This window comes from Phacochoerus africanus, chromosome 11 (genome assembly GCF_016906955.1).
Source record: "Phacochoerus africanus isolate WHEZ1 chromosome 11, ROS_Pafr_v1, whole genome shotgun sequence".
Taxonomy (NCBI): Eukaryota; Metazoa; Chordata; class Mammalia; order Artiodactyla; family Suidae; genus Phacochoerus; species Phacochoerus africanus.
This window is the reverse complement of record NC_062554.1, coordinates 132,734,884-132,753,025: the sequence shown is the minus strand read 5'-3', so window position 1 is coordinate 132,753,025 and position 18,142 is coordinate 132,734,884. Positions and strand designations below refer to the sequence as shown.

The 18,142-nt window shown below is 45.0% G+C and overlaps 1 long non-coding RNA gene across 3 annotated transcripts in view; it reads right to left on the bottom strand.

The window, feature by feature from the left end:
• LOC125110792 (uncharacterized) overlaps positions 1-18,142 on the bottom strand; it is a 147,521-nt gene that overhangs the window by 76,871 nt on the left and 52,508 nt on the right. The gene's annotated exons all lie outside the window — the stretch shown is intronic.

The following is an 18,142-nucleotide window of genomic DNA, read 5'->3' as shown; positions in this document are numbered from 1 at the left end:
TTCACTTCAACCTCAGGGAGAAACTAATCTTCTCTGCATGGAGAGAGACTGGCCACGCATGAAGCGAGTTGGCGTTGGCTCCTTTAGAAACGAACAGATAAACAAACAAATGGGAGTTTGGAAGAAGGAGATGGTTTATGAATAAAACAATGTTTTATTAAGTTGCTATTAAATTTCAATTGAATAGTGCTTGGGACACAGAGGCGCAGACATATTCCTGAAACTAATTGGTTTTCCACATCTGCCTTGCTTCCTAATTGGACTAATTACCGCACTGTAGGATAATGTTCGTGGTACTACAGAAAGCAAGAAACCTTGATTTACAGTGAGAGGAGCGGCAATTAGAGGGAATTAATTCATAAAGCAACATCTAAATAAATCATATTATGAGAAGACAGCAATGTAATTATTGTGACTGGTGGGTCCCTGGTGGGGGAACATCAAACTTAAACCTCAAACCTAGCAGCTGAATCCCCCCCGGATCCGTGTAGCGTCTCCCATTTCATCAAGCCTGTCCTCCCTCTTCTTTAAGGCCTAATTGAGGCGCCACGTCAAAAACAATATGGCCCGACACATCTCCTTTTTCGCAGCAGCGGAAAAAACAGCAAGTTCTCACCACCTCGTATTTGTCCTTTCTCAGAATTAAATATGAGCTCAGCACGACACGGGTAATGTGTTATGGCTGCAGTTTCAAAATGGGATTCTTTGCAAACTTAAGTGTCATTATGAATCTTTTCTTGACATCCAGTGGCATTTTTGGGGTTGTAGCTAAGAGGGCTCATTAGTAAGAATAGCATGCGAAACTCCGGTATTTCAATCACTCATCTCCCCCTTGCTGAGAAGGCATAGGCGCAGGTCCTGCTTTGTTGTAATAGGACTGAAGGCCCCATGGCCTTCACACCAGCCCCCTCCCCTTTGACGGTACACATGCTCTTTATTTTCCTTTGGGTTTTTTTGTTTTTGTGTTTTCAGTTTTCCTGTCCCTAAAATTCAGTGATTTCTGGAATTCTCCTATGGTGCAGCAGGTTAAGGTTCTAGAGTTGTAACTGCAGTGGCTTGGATTGATGCTGTGGCATGGGTTTGATTCCTGGCCCAGGAACTTCCATAGGCCACAGGCGTGGCCAAAATGGAGAAATAATAAAAATCAGTGATTTCCTCCTAGGAGGAAATGGCCCCCTGCGGTCTGCTCTAAACAGGGTCTCCCTACCCTTTCGCATGAAGGCACGTGTACAAAATAGTGTTTGTATAACAGGAGGGAAACCAGAGAGGCTGTTTGTGCCAAAGACCATTTGGCTTTCTGGGTCCGGGCTCTGGCCATACCAGGGCCTCCCTCCTGCCTTGGTGACTGATGGAATCAGAATCTTGGCACCCCGCTGACCCAATGGTGCCATGGATACCCACTGGAAAATTCTTCTCCAGAGAAGCTACTCTCACTAATCCAGAGGCGCTTCTGGCAGCTCCAGTGGCCTGGAGGAGCCCTGTCCTGCAGCCCCGCTTCACGGGACAGCAGCTCATTACTCTCAGCAGGAAGCCCCAGCCCTCTGCCCACTGGGAGGCCTGCCTTTGCTGATCACTGTCTGCCAGTAGAGAGGCGGGGTCCACTCCGAGGAGAAAGTCGTAGGAAAATAACCTCCAATGTAACGATGCACCAGGCGAGGGCTCTGAACCTCCAGAGGAAGCGGAACTTACTCTATGCATGTTAAATCAAGAAGCCAAAAGTTTAGGACTTTCTGCTGTGACGCAGGGGGTTCATGATCTCGCTTGTCTCTGCAGTGCTGCCAGGGCAACCCCCAGCCCAGCACAAAGGGTTAAGGGTTCAGCGCTGCCTGCCGCAGCTGGGGTACAATTCACAGCTGCTGCTCAGACCCCATCCCTGGGGCCAGGAACTTCCGTATGCCGTGAGTGCGAGGGGAAAAAAAAAGTCAAAAGCTTAGCAGGGGTCAGAGCATGGATATAAAAGAATATTGTTGACTTCTAAGACTACTTGTTAATAGCAAGTGCCTTTAGAATCAAGAAGACCTGAACTTAAACCTATTTCTGCGACATTTAAGCTTGAACATAGCATTAAACTGCCTCACCAGTGTTCTCATCCTCAAAACGTGGATACTAATACTTGCTTCATGAGATTATTCCAAGGACTAAGTAATAAAGTCTTGAGCACCCTCCACCCTCCAAGGCCTAGACTGTTTCAAAAAAAAAAAAAAATTACTGGGAGTCTCTGATGGCCTCGCGGGTTAGGGCTCCTCTATTCTCATGGCTGTGGCTCTGGTCTCTGCTGTGTGGTGCAGGTTCAGTCCCTGGCCCAGGAACTTCCATCTGCTTCCTGTGTGGCAAAAAATTTAAAAATTTTAAAAGAGAGAGATAGAGAGAGAACCTAAAATGAATGTTGCAATTCTCATTTTTAAAAATTACTCAGTTTTTTATTATTATTATTATTATTTATAATTACTGCCCCATCCAACTCTTCTGTTCATTCCACTGTAACCTCGCCAAATCATCACCCATCTGAATTCCCCTAAGAAAAGAAATTTACTTTGTTTTGAGGCAGTCCATTCACTTTCCAAGCAGTCCCATAGACCCTAATTTCAACTTCTGGATCAACATTATGTCCTGCTGGTCTGCGTCCTTTCAAAATGATGCCTTTTGCCCAAATTAACATGGCAACACCATTCTCTGATAGCCAAGGGAGCTACCTTTCTCTGCTAGGACTTGATCTTATAAGAGCTTTCAACTAGGGGTCAATGTATTCTTCAGATCCAAAGCAACGTCTACCCTGGTCTTGTGAGCATAACTCTACCTATATTTAGAAAAACAATTGTCAATAGAGAGCAACCTGTCATTAAAGAAAAAAAAATGAGTTTATTTCTATTTATCTGCAAGCATTGCCTTAGGATGCAAATCTGAAAGCACAAATTTCCTTGTGATATAGAATAGGATTTCATGCCAGAGCTTTGGATTCCATGAGACTACATGGGTAATCAGCTAATATTAAAATTGAATGTGAACAAGTCTACGTGAAATGCAACCGCCTCAAACAATACAGAGAGCAGGGGATGTCCAGTGGAAGATCTGGATTCAAGGAGTTCCCATTGTGGCTCAGTGGGTTAAGTATCTATCCGGCATTGCCAAAAGCTGTGGTGTAGGTTGCAGATGCAGCTTGGATCTAGTGTTGCCATGGCCGTGGTGTAGGTCTGCAGCTGCAGCTCCAATATGAACCCCTGGCTCAGGAACTTCTATGTGCTACAGGTGCAACCATTGAAAAAAAAAAAAAGAAGATCTGGATTTGTCTTTGTGGAACAAGGGTTCCAGCAACACCAGCAACCTCATAAGGGTGAGGGGATTCTCGGGCAGAACTTCATTAGATGCACATGGGGGGGCCTTCTCTCTACATCTTGTGGCCGAAGAAGGGGCCAGAGGGCAGCTGAACCCCAGCAGAGATGCCCACTATCTCCCTCTGCTCATCGTTTTGTGGGGAGAGCGTGGGAGCAGCTTCATATTGGGAGATACACATTTGGAGCTCAAATGTCTAATAGTCTAAGCTTAGGTGCTGACTGTTAAGGGGACACTGAAAGCCACAGGTGCCTGATGGCTGGGGTGCTTAGGGCCCTCAGGATCTGTGGGAAGCTAAGTTTTGTCACAGCCCCACCCTCCGTGGAAAGGGGAGCCCTTGATCCCAGCTAGCCCAGTATCAGGCAACCCGAGTGTCTGAGCTCAGGCATTGGCTCTTTCTCATGTTTCTCCAGACTTTCCAGCTCTATATCCTAACAGCCACGTGATTCTAGGAAATTAACTTAGACTCTTTGAGTCCTCACTGTCTCATCAGTAAAAGGTGAGTGATAGCCACGCTTATCCCACAAGACTGTGGAGTAAGCAGAAAATGAGATGCTGCATACAAATGGCTCTTAGTCACCAGGAGAGATGCCCTGGGCTCTCAGGCTGTTTAGGACAACGCATCTGGGAACGTCTTCCTTTTTGGGAAGAGGAGGCTGGCAGGAAACCCTCCCGTCTTTTTCTTTGATGTTCTATAGTCACATCACATTAAGCTGCGTCGAATCACCTTCTTATGATGGAGAAGAATTTACATAATATGATGTTGGAGGGCACGGTGCTGTCGACCCATCACACAGTCCTCCATTCAAGAGCAAAGCTGCAGGGCCAATGACCCGCTCTTAACACAACTTTCACCCAACACACCCCGGAAAGATGAGGGCTGTTTCAGGCAAGCAGACAAGGATCCATCCTGATTTGCGACACTCAGTGCCATGGCCAGGAGACCTTGCAATTGGTTCCCCAGCTAGTATGGAAAAGTGTGGTGAGATAATACCACGTCAAAAAGACACAAGCCAGGAGAGACTATTTGTCCAAACTTGCTTGCCGTTTCCTTCTCTTCTGTCTGTCTTGATCTCTAACCGTCTCCATCTCCATCTTTCTTTCCTTACGTTTCCTCACCCATGGAATCCGGCCACCAGGATTGGAGGAAGGCCAGGTCCATGCCGAGGTCTCTCGTGTGTTTCAGCCTTCGGCCCCTGTGCAGATCTCAGCCAACAGCCAGCATCAGCCCCTCCCCACGGGAGGAGGTGATGGCAGCTCCCCAACATCAAGTCTTCCAGCCAAGACCCCAGATACAGCAGAGCAGAAAAAAATACAGGAAACCAGAGATTATTCTGTTTAGTATGTTTTAAATCTTGATTTATGTTTTAAATATTTAGACATTTAGTGTTCAGATTTCCACACACATTGTAACCCCAGGCCCTCAAAATGTAAGAATTGACAGATTGATCAGGAAAGAGACAAAAGGCAGGGAGTCTGGCTGCCGAGCTCCTGCAGGCATTCAAGTGACAAACGGTAAGGCCGTAATAGTGGTTAGGAGCTTTAAAAGGAGCAAAGAGTAGTGGGAGACACGTTAGAAGTGTCTAACCTAACCTGCCATGGGATGATAGGTTTGAGAACAGCTCCAGCGACTTTTAAGATTCCCCGGGTTGGTCCGTGGATACAGGAAGGGATGGTGGGAGAAGCAGTAGATCTGGAGAGGGGAGGGCACATAGTGAGTTTGGCTCCATGTACTTGGAGTGTGAGGTGCCGGCAGGCTGGGGAGGACTGTGGCTTGAGACTTGGCAAATATTCAGGCATGGATTTCATGCAATCCCCAGAAGCGGAGAGAAGGGCTGGGCAGCACCTCAGAGGAAGAAAAGCCAGATAACTTGCTGCATCAGTCAGGATAAGTTCAAGTTGCAAACAGCCCCCAAGCCTCAGGAGCTTACAGCCTCAAAGGCTTATTTCTCACTCACACACATGCACTGTGGGTCCCTTATGGTTCTGCTCCATGTTCTCTAACCAGGACCCCTGCAGATGGAAGTCCACGTCTGGTGGGGTCGCAAAGGGGGAAAAGATCATGCGAATTCACACAGTGGCTCTTAAGTCTCCTTGGAAATGACCTGCGACCTGCTGCGCACATTTTACTGGCAAAGCAAGTCACGTGGTCAGCTGGCCATCAATGCGGGAAGGAAGAACTGCCTCTGCCGCTGCCTCTGCCGCTACCGCTGCCAGGAGAGGCAGGGATTATTTCTGAAGCATAATATAATCAATGACAGGCCATTCCAGAAAAAAACACATCTTCTTACCCTTATTTTTTCAACTCCACAGCTAGAGCTGTCTAGCCTGGGAGTCGGGGGCAGGACAGCTTTTCAAATAATTAACAGTAATTAACAAAGTTATGGGATGGGGGAGAGAGGAATTAAGGTGCAGATATTCCAAAGGGGAGCAGAAGCAGAGACAACCGTTTAGAGATGAAGCAGAGAATGCATTCTCTGGGAAGCATTTATTTATCATCTACTAAATCCCAAGTACCGGGGAAAAAAATATTCCTACAGACCCACCGATACACCCAATAAAATTAAGAATTCATAGTCATAAGGAAAACAAACTTCTTTATTAAGCAATTTCTAATGGCTTTCTATCCAACTTGAGGAGAGAAATTTAAAAGTGATAATTTCAGGAGTTCTTGTTGTAGCGCAGTGGTTAACGAATCTGACTAGGAACCATGAGGTTGTGGGTTCGATCCCTGGCCTTGCTCAGTGGGTTAAGGATCCAGCGTTGCCGTGAGCAATGGTGTAGGTTGCAGACGAGGCTCGATCCCGTGTTGCTGTGGCTCTGGCGTAGGCCAGCGGCTACAACTCCGATTCGACCCCTAGCCTGGGAACCTCCACATGCCACCCAGGGTGGCCCTAAAAGAAGACAAAAATAAATAAATAAAAGTGATAATTTCATTTAATAATTTAAAGTGATAATTATTACCATCATTTTACAGATGAGGAGGGTGAGGCTCAGGTGTTCAATAGCCTTTCCAAAGTTACACAGCTGGCTGGGGTCAGAGGCTGGATTCCAATCCACTGCAAGTTCTAATCCCCCACTGAACCATCTCTCCTCAGCCTTCAGGGGTCTGCCCAGAGTGAGAAGGAATTCAGGCACAGAGTGTACAGAACAGAGGCCAGAAAAGAGGCTGGAGCTAGTTAATACGATGCACCAGTTCATTTTGTGTGTGTGTGTGTGTGTGTGTGTGCGTGCGCGCGCGCATTTTAGGGCCACACCTGCGGCATGTGGAAGTTCCCAGGCTAGGGGGCAAATCAGAGCTGCAGCTGCTGGCCTACACCACAGCCACAACAACGCCAGATCCAAGCCATATCTGTGACCTACACTGTCAAGAGACATGTTTCTACAATATTTTCTTAGCCTCTTTGCTGAAAACTCCATCTTGTCCTGCTTCACTTTACCCCATCTTCCTGCTTGAAAAACAGTCGCAGTGCTGGTGAATGACTTAAGCTTAAGCACAGAGACCTAAAGGCATAAGCTATTCATAGGGTCAGCTGAATGAGGACCTAATGTGTTGGTGTAGGCACACCGGACCTGCACAGATGGGCACAGCATGGTATGTCCTCTTAAGAATAAAAGAAAGAGGAGCCCTCACGGCCCCGAGGGGTTTATGAGGGGTCATTAGCAGGATACGGTTAGCAAGGAGAACCGAGGTGCACACCTAGCCACACCATCTGCAGCAGCGCAGTGGTGATTCTCTAGATGCTGCGCATAGAAAGTTGACGCCAAGCTTCCTCAACGCTAATGATTGTTAAATGCCTAAAGGTCAGAATAAAAGCTTCATCAGCAACTGGCTACGTGACTTTTTAAATAACTTAAAAAAACCTTTATCCTGAACCTACAACCCCCTCCTCACTCTTGTAATCCTCAAGAGCACAATAAAAGCAGGGTGGTTTCTTGAGGCCGTGCTCTCGGTCCCTGAGACCTTGAGTCCCCCGGTTCCCACCTTTACTTAATAAATGTCTCTTGTCTTGTTTTATGTTAACTTTTTCCCTTAAGTTTCACAGCACCCTTTCTTCAGCCCCAACCTGCTGAGCTGGTCTCGGCACTACACCACAGCTCATGGCAATGCCCATCCTTAGCCCACGGAGCAAGGCCAGGGACCGCACCCACATCCTCATGGATACTTGCTGGATTCGTAACCCACTGAGCCACAATGGGAACTCTCCAATTCACTTTAGACAGTGTCAAAGAGAAAAGGCCCAGGCCCAAAATGGCATCACTTGTGCTGAAACCCATGACACAAAACCTGGATTTAATACCTAACCTAACTGCAGTTTAGAACTTCATCAGACTGGGAATCTTAATCAACCAGCTTGGGATTTTCTGGTCAGTACCAATAAGGTAACCTGTTATGTGGCCCCTCTCCATCCCCCAGAGGAAGAAGAGGCAGTAAATGTGATGAAACCCTTGTCTTTCCCTTTCCCCCGGGAAGAAGACACCCTGGCCTAAAAATAAGCCTTATTTTCTTTTGCTATCAGGTCCCCCACCCCAGCCTTCTTCCTAGAAAAACCTTCCACGTGTACAACCCCCTCTGCAGAGATCTCCTAACTCCAGCTTTGACGACTAAGATTTCCCCAAAGAAAGAAGAATACTGGAGTTCCCGTCGTGGCTCAGTAGATAATGAACCTGACTAGCCTCCATGAGGACGCAGGTTCAATCCCTGGCCTCGTTCGGCAGGTTAAGGATCAGCTGTTGCCATGAGCTGTGGTGTAGGTCACAGGCTTGGCTCCCACACTGCTGTGGCTCTGGTGTAGGCCGGTGGCTATGGCTCTGACTGGACCCCTAGCCTGGGAACCTCCATTTGCATGCAGCAGGTGTGGCCCTAAAAAGACAAAAAGACAAAAAAAGAAAAATAAAGAATACACGTTTGTCCCAATCCTTATTCCTATCTGAAAACCTGTTTTTCTCCTTTTTACTATAAAACTCGAAATTCTTTCCAATGGTGAGCTCTGTCTTTAGGGCATGAGCCTGCTGTGACCCGCCTTTGCCTGGCAAAGCAATAAAGCTGTTTTTTTCTCCTTTACCCAAAACTCTGTCTCTCTGTTTAAATTCGGCTTTGGCAGAGAGAGGCCAAATTTCACTAACACATTGAGCAAAGCCACTGGACCCGGATTTTAAGTGTGGGTTCGGAGGGCAGTGGCGAATTGAGTTGGTAGAGAAATCACACCAGCTTTTGGGTTTCAACTGGGTAACCTTCTCTCCACGACTTACCTAATTCCCCAAGTGTGTTCAGACTACATCATGGGATACTTTGCATCCCTCTTCAAAATGCCGTATCCTGCCTTCTATCACACATGCAGCAGCCTCATCTCCCATCTGAGATGGTCAACTTCCTAAGGGCTGTGGCAGTGTCCTATTCATCTTTGTGTCCCACCACCCGGCCTAGTAGCATCTCAGTGTGTCTGCCCAACTAAGGACTGTTTCCCGAATAAGTCTCCCTATGGGCAAGGAGAGCTGCCCTCGACTGTATTTTGAAGAGGGGTTAAGGGGGCTCCTCCTGGGATGGATGTCATTGAAGAGAAGGAAAGATTATTTCCAGAACATTAAGGGTTGCAGTTATTTGAAGAATCAAAGACAGTCTTCTCTGTCAACTCTGGGACGCTCCTTTGCATTTAAAAGCAATGCCATTTACTCACAAATTATAGGGCTTTTGATGCAAATGAACCGCTTCTGGACAGTTTCCTCTCTCCCAGATTAGCTAAGAAATGTAGGAAAATTGACCAAGGATGCAGAATGCTGCATCTGACCTGAGGCCTATTAAAATAAAGCTCCTATTTAATTATTCCTATTTCTGAAGTAAGAGGCAATTAGAACCATGAAGTGGCAGGAAGGGGTTGGCCCAGGATTTTGCTTTTATTCATGTGAATGCTGGGCCTGGGGGTGGCCAGCAGAGCACACTGGACCGGACAGTAGGGAAATTACTGAGTGCTGGGGGCCTGTCCCAGGCCAGACCTGACCCAGACTTCTGGAAGAATTGTGGTAAATTACTGAGCCCCTTTGGCCTTCAGTTCCTCTGTTAAACAGGGGGACCTATCCCTGGCCTTGTCATGGGAAGACTGGTGAGAGAGTATTAATCTAGTGGCCGGTGTTTGACAATTCACAACTTATAAAGGGTTTTTGCATCCATTATCTCATTTGATCCTCAGAAGACCCTGTGAAGTGGGAATTATCATTATTTGCATTTCCAACAGGAAAACTGGAGCTGCTGGAGGTTACGCAGGGCAAGTCACACGGTTAGTGATGGAAGGGTACTGCTTCTAACTCCAGATTCCAGCCCGCTGGCCTTTCTCCCTCAGAGATAGAACAGTGATGAGGAGTATAGGGGAGAAAAATCTGTCTTTCCTCTATCCATTTTCAGTTCTCCAGCGGGGACCCTGGACATGAGACTGGTCAAAGCCAGGTTAACCAGAGAGAAACAAAGAGGTTATTAACAGGTGCATTGCTCATGGACACAGCGGAGCATCCAGCAGTGAGTAACTTAAAGGGATGGTTCAAATTGGAGCCTACCCACCTTTCTTAGGCTAAGTGAAGGAAAAAGGGTTTGGGGCTTTGGGGCCAAAGGGGAGATGGGGAGACCAGTTATAGGAAGGTGACCAGAGAAAGTACATAAACTTGTTGATTAGTAAAGAGTGATTGAGTAAGATTTGTTATGCAGATTTACATTGATGATAAGAATCTCCTGGGTTAGACCATGTGGAAAATAATCTTTTTTCAAAAAAAACCTGTATCTATGTGTATGACTGAGTCACTTTGCTATACAGCAGAGACTGGCGCAGCTTTGTAAATCAACACTTTTTTTAAAAGAAAAAAAAAAGGAGAATTGCAACATTGTAAGTCAACTTTTTTTTAAAAAAAGGAGAATTGCAACATTGTAAATCAACTGTATTTTTAAAAAGAAGAATTGTTGAGTCCTCTTCTTCTTGGGAGGGGCAAGAGAGACCTCTCTGCAAACGACAATTTCCTTTGTAAAAGGAAAATTTGCACCCTCTCTGTCAGAGCTTTTCCTGAATCTGCTGATTCTCAATTACCTTTTAACTCAATCCATACGCCAAGGAAGTATATTTGAGGGTGGCACCTTCTGTACCCTTCAGAAGATAAGCCATACCTAATAACAGTAGGCACCTAAGCACCAGGCAGGGCTCAAAGAACCCTGCAAATTCGTGTAGGCTTCCCAGCAACTCAATAAGGTAGATACTATTATTATTTTCACTTGACAGGTGAGGAGACTGAGATACCAAGAGGTCAAGGTCACATAGCTAATAGGTAGTGGAACTGAGATTAGAATTTAAGAGAACTGTTTTAGAACACATATTCTCATACGTGGAGCAATGAATTACCTATTCCTGCGGCAGAGAAGAAGGAATACATGTTGTTATAAGTATATGATAGTCCTTGAAAACTGAAAGCACATACATCGTTCCTGATACCCTCTCCTTCACCCTGAGACTTTTCCTTCTAACCATTATGTTAACCAGGATGTCTACCACATTCCCAATCATTTCTCTCAGCAAAGTTATTAGTTCTCCTTGTTTAAAGACTCTCATCCCAGAGTTCCCATTGCGGCACAGTGGAAACAAATCCAACTAGGAACCATGAGGTTGCGGGTTCAATCCCTGGCCTCGCTCAGTGGGTTAAGGATCCGGGCGTTGCCGTGAGCTGTGGTGTAGGTTGCAGACACAGCTCGGATCTGGTGTTGCTGTGGCTGTGGCATAGGCCAGCAGCTGTAGCTCTGATTCAACCCCTGGCCTGAGAACCTCCACATGCCGCAGATGTGGCTGTAAAAAGCAAAAAAAAAAACAAAAAAAAAAAAACTCTCATCCTATCTGCCTCCCTACCCACCCCCACCCACATGCCCATAGAAGAGCCTCAAGTCCTCCTTGACCTTGATCCCCTCTTGCCCCAGCTCTTGCCTCTCCCTGCTTCACACCCCACCTTCCCAACTCATTGGAAATTTCCTTGAAGGGGCCACAATCGCTGCTTGCACATCAGGGCAACTTTCCTTCAGTTCTCTCTTCCTCATTATCTGCTGAACACTTTTTTTTTTTAGGGCTGAACCTGGGAATATGGAGGTTCCCAGGTTAGGGGTCGAATTGGGGCTGCAGCTGCTGGCCTACACCACAGCCACAGCAACTCGGGATCCGAGCCGAGTCTGGAACATACACCACAGCTCAGGGCAACCCCGGATCCCCGACCCACAGAGTGAGGCAAGGGATCGAGCTCGCATCCTTATGGATACTAGTTGGATGCATTTCCGCTGAGCCACAACAGGAATTCCCGAACACCTTTTTTTTAAAGTTCTTTGCTCTTGCCCCAGTTTACTTGGAGCAACCTGAACATTTTCTTTTCTTGGGGCATCATTGTTTGAGCAAATTAACTGAGAGCTGCTCACAGGAAAAGGTTATTTTTGTTTATCTCTGTTTTACCTAGGCACTTAGTAGAGAAAGGATTCAGAAAGAGTCTCCCTAAAATGTGTCACTTTGGCGTGTGGATTAAGTTGAGCTGAAGGCAATTAAGGTCCAAAGATTCCAGAAGAGCTCTTTAGCTCTTCCTTAACTGCCCAAAAGAATTTAGATAGGGGTCCTGGTCCAGGAAGAGAGTTATCCCCAAAGATAATGACAAAGAATAGGAGCTACCTGTGATAAACTGGGGTTGGGGGGAAGCTAGGCAGGGCCTGGACATCAAATTCCTCTCTGTGTCCCATCGTCTCCTTCTGGCCTGGCAGGCATTGTTTACCAAACATTTACTTTTCCCATCGTCCTGTAAAGTGACATCCTCCCCTTAGAAGCCTCAGCCCCCCACCTCCTTCCTAGCTCAGAATGGCGTAGTCACTCAATTGTCTGCCTGCCTGTGGGTCTCACATTTGTATGGGGCTCCTGTACATACATAAGTAAATTTGTTTTTCTCCTGTTAATCTGTTTTATCTCCATATAATTATTAGACCAGGCAAAAGAACCTAGAAGGGCAGAGAAAATCTTTTTCTTTCCCCACAGATGATGACCCGAATAGGATTAACTCTACTGTCTAGACACAGCTCACTCTGAGGCTGCAGGGGACCTCTGACAACAAGCCAGCGGAAGGCAAAAATTCTTTTATTGTCAGTCTCCCGACCCGCAAGGTACAATGGAAACAAGAATGGTGAAAATCTTCCTTTTTTTTCTTTTTTTTTTTTAATTTTTCTAAATTGAGCTTAGCAGGAGAAAATATTTGTGAAACTGATTTCTTAGGTATAGCAACACTGGTAAAGATTTGTCATGAGTACTCTTAGTTTTTATTGATCTTTCCCTCCCAGAGATGGTCATTTTTTTTTCTTTGTTTCTGTCTCTGGTCATTTGTCAGAAGGAGGAAACCCATAGGGTAGAACAGGGGCTAGAAGTCAGATGTTTGAGTCAGCCTCACAGGCTGCTGAGTTCATGATTCTCACTAGACCAGACCAGCGTCTGGGGAGACAAATTTTGCTGTGGGCTAATGTGCACATGGGAAAAGGCTGTCGCTAAGGGACGTCTTGGAAGCCAAAGCCGCAACGTTGGTGAGCATGGGTCAAGCACATAAAAGCTGTTAGATTGCTCACCACTTAACTCGCACACTCTCATGTTAGGATAAATTGGTCCTGGAGCAGGTTAGACTGACACTAGGTTATGCGCCAACCTCAAGAAAAATCTGTACAACAAAGTACTCTGTCCAACACACACAACCTTCAACCCCAGGGACACATTCCTCTTAGGTATTTGTTTGGCTAATTTTGTAGAAATGCAAAAGGCAATTTAAAGTTTACCTGTTCCTTCCAACCAATCCCCAAGCCTTCCCTGTTTACCTCAAAAGGCTTGTAAATATTGGTCTTAGGAAACCAATAACGTAGGAACCTGCATTCTTTTCCTGTGCCTTTGAGATGTAAATGTCAATCCTTATCTAGACCATTCCTAATTCCTAAAATTGAAGGAAAAAAAAAGTTGGGGCAAGGGAAGAGGCTTTTTAAAAATAAAACTTCAGAGTTCCTGCTGTGGTGCAGCAGAAAAGAATCCGACTAGGAACCATGAGGTTGAGGGTTTGATTCCCAGCCTCACTCAGTGGATTAAGGATCTGGTGGCATAGGATGCAGATGCAGCTTGGTGCTGTTGTGGTGTAGGCCAGTGGCTATGGCTCCAATTCAACTCCTAGCCTGGGAACTTCCATATGCCCCAGGTTCGGCCCTAAAAAGTCAAAAAAAAAAAAAAAAGAAAGAAAAAAAAGAAAAAGAAAGAAGGAAGGAAAATAGTGAGATTTGCATTGTCAAAACCCATACCCATTCCACAGCTGAAATTTTAAATCAAAAAAGGTAACACCAAAACATTAACTGCTAAGCACGTCTGAGTTTACCTACTTTTGACCTCTTATTACAAAAGAACAAAAGACATGCTGGTCTCTTAGTAAACATGTTTTGTGCCACACTGAGAAATTACTGTGCGATCTAAGCCTGCGTTTCTAGAAATTACAAAATAAATATTATAAATTTGCCAAGCCATAGAATGCTAATATAAGACAGTTTACAACTGTTTGCTTCTTTATTTTCACTAGAAAGTAAGGATTTTTAGGGTTAAAAAGTCTAATATATGTAACTAAAATTACTAGAAATAAGGGAAATATAAGGAAAATAACATGGCCAAGAAAGTATGAGGGCTGGAGATGCATTTTTGCTAAGGAAAAAGAAAGTAAATTTGTCCTAAAGTAAATGTGGTTATTTTAGAATGGGAAAGATAAGAATGAAGGACAAACTGCAGGTCCTAAAAGGTCGGAAAGAGGAAGAAAAAAATAGAGTTTTATTTTACATAATCAAGCTGGCTTGAATTGTTATAAATGTAGATTTATAAAGATTTTAAAAGATTTTAAAAAATAAGTTTTAATAACAATCGTGGAACTCATGTATACGCAATGACTGGCCAACGGGGACCTGCTCTAAGACGCAGAGAACTGGACCCACTATTCTGTGATCCTCTCTGTGGGAAAAGACTCTGAAAGAGGGTGGGTGTGTGTACGTGTATGGCTGGGTCACTCTGTTGTACAGCAGACATTACCACAACCTTGTAAGTCAACTCTACGTCAATAAACTTTAAAAAGTGAAAAACAAACAATGGTGTGCTTTCGTCATTTCCTCTGTCATTGTTTTACTCTGATGCTTCTGCAAAAACGTTCCCGCAAAACTTCATCTTTAGAGGATTCCATCTCTAGAAATGGAAAGGACTTTTACAAGTGTTTTTGTCTGAAACATTGCTGGTTCATTTTATGTTTTGTTTTTCCAGGTTTAAGCAAGCCTTTTTTTCTTATGCTACTTATGTCTTAGAGCAATTTGGTGAAATAGACCTTTGTTGGGGTTTTTTGTTTGTTTCGTTTTTTGCTTTTTAGGGTTGCACCCTCGGCATATGGAAATTCCCAGGCTAAGTGTCTGGTCGGAGCTATAGCTGCTGGCCTATACCACAGCCACAGCCACAGCCACGCCAGATCTGAGCCACATCTGTGACTTACACCACAGCTCAAGGCAACATCGGCTCTTTAACCCACTGAGCGAGGCCAGGGATCGAACCCACAACCTCATGGCTCCTAGTCGGATTTGTTTCCGCTGCACCATGACAGGAACTCCAAAATAAACCTTTGTGAACAAAGATGAAACTATTGCTTTTTTCCCTGCCTAATCCCTCTGGAATTCAGAAACTCTCAGTGAATATTCTTATTTTCATGGCAATATAGTTATTTGCATAAGTTCACAAAGGATCTGGAGTTTAAGATACCATGGAGCCAAAAAAGTCCACTGGAAAAATAAGCCTAGGACCTATTAACAGAGTTCCCAGATGAGGGATGAGAGGCACTTCCTGAAATGCTCAGAAACCTCGAGATACTTGGGGACCTCAAAACAAGAATTCACCCAGATCCGCAGGCATTGCCAGTCAAGTCTGATGGCAAGACCCTCGCTTGTCTTCTTATCCTAAGGAGCCTTTTAAAAGACCAATCTGAGGTGCTTTATGAAAAGTTCCAGCAAAGCAGATATAAAAGAGCCTATATGGTCAAACATTACTCTTGCTGAACATATGCATATAATCAAGCCACAGTTATTGAAACTAAATTTAATTTTCAAACAAATTAATCTTACTCTGGTTATCTCTGATAGAAACGTGGGTAATTCTAGAAAGAAAAAGTATGTTTCAATAGAAACTATAACACAGAGTTGTGGAGAGCCGTTTCATCCGTTAATTGTCTTTAAGATTTGTTTTCTAGCTGTAAACTGGAAGAGACCCTGAATTCACACCCTTTCTGCCAATACTTGGTTATAACTCCCGAAACTAATGTTTCCAATTTTTCTCCCACCTTTTTCTTTTTTTTTTTTTTTTTTGGTCTTTTTGCTATTTCTTGGGCCGCTCCAGCGGCATATGGAGGTTCCCAGGCTAGGGGTCCAATCGGCCTACACCAGAGCCACAGCAACGCGGGGATCCGAACTGCATCTGCAACCTACCCCACAGCTCACGGCAACACCGGATCGTTAACCCACTGAGCAAGGGCAGGGACTGAACCCGCAACCTCATGGTTCCTAGTCAGATTCGTTAACCACTGTGCCACAACGGGAACTCCCTCTCCCACCTTTTTAACCTGGAATCATTGAGAACTCAAACTGCCCTTTTTCCAAAGCTAAAGCTGGACAACTTTCTATCAACTTTAGAGAAATCACAGCAGCTCGTGTATGGACCATCTTTGTTCCTATTTCTATATGGACATGCAGAATGATCACCAGATATATTCAAACTGGAAACTACTAAATATATCAGATTAACACTGGCTGCCCTCACTCCATCTGAAGATACCATGAGCTGGACATCTGGCAATCTTCTCAATTGGCGGTCTTCAGAACTGTGAAACTGGAACTATAGTCTGCTCCAACCATTAACCGTTGTTTTCTTTTGTTTTCATGTAAATGCCTCTTATTAAATACCTGACTGCCTGACTGCTTACACCACAGGCCTCACTTTTGAAACCAACCTGCAGCACTGCCTCCTAAAATGAGACACAAATGTTTAACTGAATAGGCTATTTTCAGACTTAGAGATGGGTTCAATAAAATGGAGCAATCTACCAACTCAACTTCTAGACTATGAAATTTCCTGGGTCAGTTTCAAAGGCAGGACTGAAGGATTTCAGAATGCGCCTTCCCAAAATGTGCCACTTTAGCAAGTGGATTATTTTGAGCTGAAGGCCAGGTTCAAAAGGCTCAGGAAGAGTTTCTACCTCTCCCCTTAACTTCCTAAAAAGAATTTAGATAGAGGGCCTGGTCCAGGAAGAGAGCTATCACCACAGACAACTACAAAGAATAAGGGCCAGGAGTCGTAAACTGGGGTGTGGGACAGCCAAGTAGGGCCTGTCCTGGCGATCAAATTCCTCTCTGTGTCCCATTGTCTCTGTAAGGCATGCCAAGCATTTCTTTACCAAACACTTGCTATCCCACCTTCCTATAAATTGACTTCCTCCCTGTTGAGGCCTCAGGTATCCGTCCCCCTCTCCTTAGCTCAGAAGGGCACATAAGCCTCAACTGCCTGACCTCCTATGGGTCTCATATTCATCTGGGGCTCCCGTCCATAGGTAATTAAACGTTTTTCTCCTGTTAATATTTACCTCCATTTAATTATTAGACCAGCAAATGAACCTAGAAGATGAGAAGAAGTTTTTCCCTTCCCCAACAGTAGATATTTGATGATGTTTTTCTGGGCCAATAGTGTTCTTCAACACTCCATTACAAGCTAGTTTATCAGTATCTTCCTTCCATGATAGAAATAGCTTTAGAGGGTTTTTTTCCTGATTATTAAAGTATTTTCATTGTAAACATCTGCCATTGTTACAAGAAAATGCAAAGAAGCACATAAACATCACTGATAAGATCTTCTCCTTCAGCTAGTTTTCTACAACAGCAGTGAGCTGAGAGAGGAGAGTACCCGTGACAGGTTCATTCAACATGAACAGGGCCACGAGGAGGGGAGAGACCTACACCATGGAGCAATGCCCTGGCAAGGCTTCTGTGAGTTAGACACTCCTCTGGATGTGCTCCAGATCAGCAGGGAAAAGCATGAGGTTCCTGGCTGCTGAAGAACGATGGGCAGCGAAGAGAGGACGGCAAGAGCTGTAGTAAGACTATAAAGGAGGAGGCTTTTTTGCTGCCTTCAGAGAGCAGAACCAGGACATATGTAGAAAATTCGCAAGGAATCTATCTTTGTCTATTTAATCAACTTCCTAGTAACCAGAAAGATCTAGAAAAACAATATACTGCCTTCTGAGCTAGTAAGCAGCCTGGGTACAAACAGCTGCGGATGCTAAAGAAAAATTATTCATGGCGCTCATCAAAGATGGGAAGGCAGATGTTATTCGAGGGAGCGGGGACTGAAACAGGGTTTTAAAGCAGGGGAGAGAGAAGAGGTTCAACTCCAAATATGAGGAATAGTGGACATTTGGAGCCAAAGAGCAGGGAGGGAGTCAGAGGACCAAAAATTACTCATTGGAAATATCAGGGGGTAAGAGAGGGTCTGGCTGAACCACCCTGATAGGATTCCTGCTGAAGGCTTGCGAGGGTGATGCCAGAGCGACCAGATGTCACCGGAGGAACTGGTGGAGGATGAACGCGATCGCGCCTTGAGGGGGCAGGATTCTGGTTCAGCTGACTTAGCAGACTTACTCTACAATTGGACAATGAAAAGTTGAACACAGAGCCTCGCTGAGAAGAGAGTTCAGAGGCGGCCAATGAGAGTGCTGATGATGGAGACGA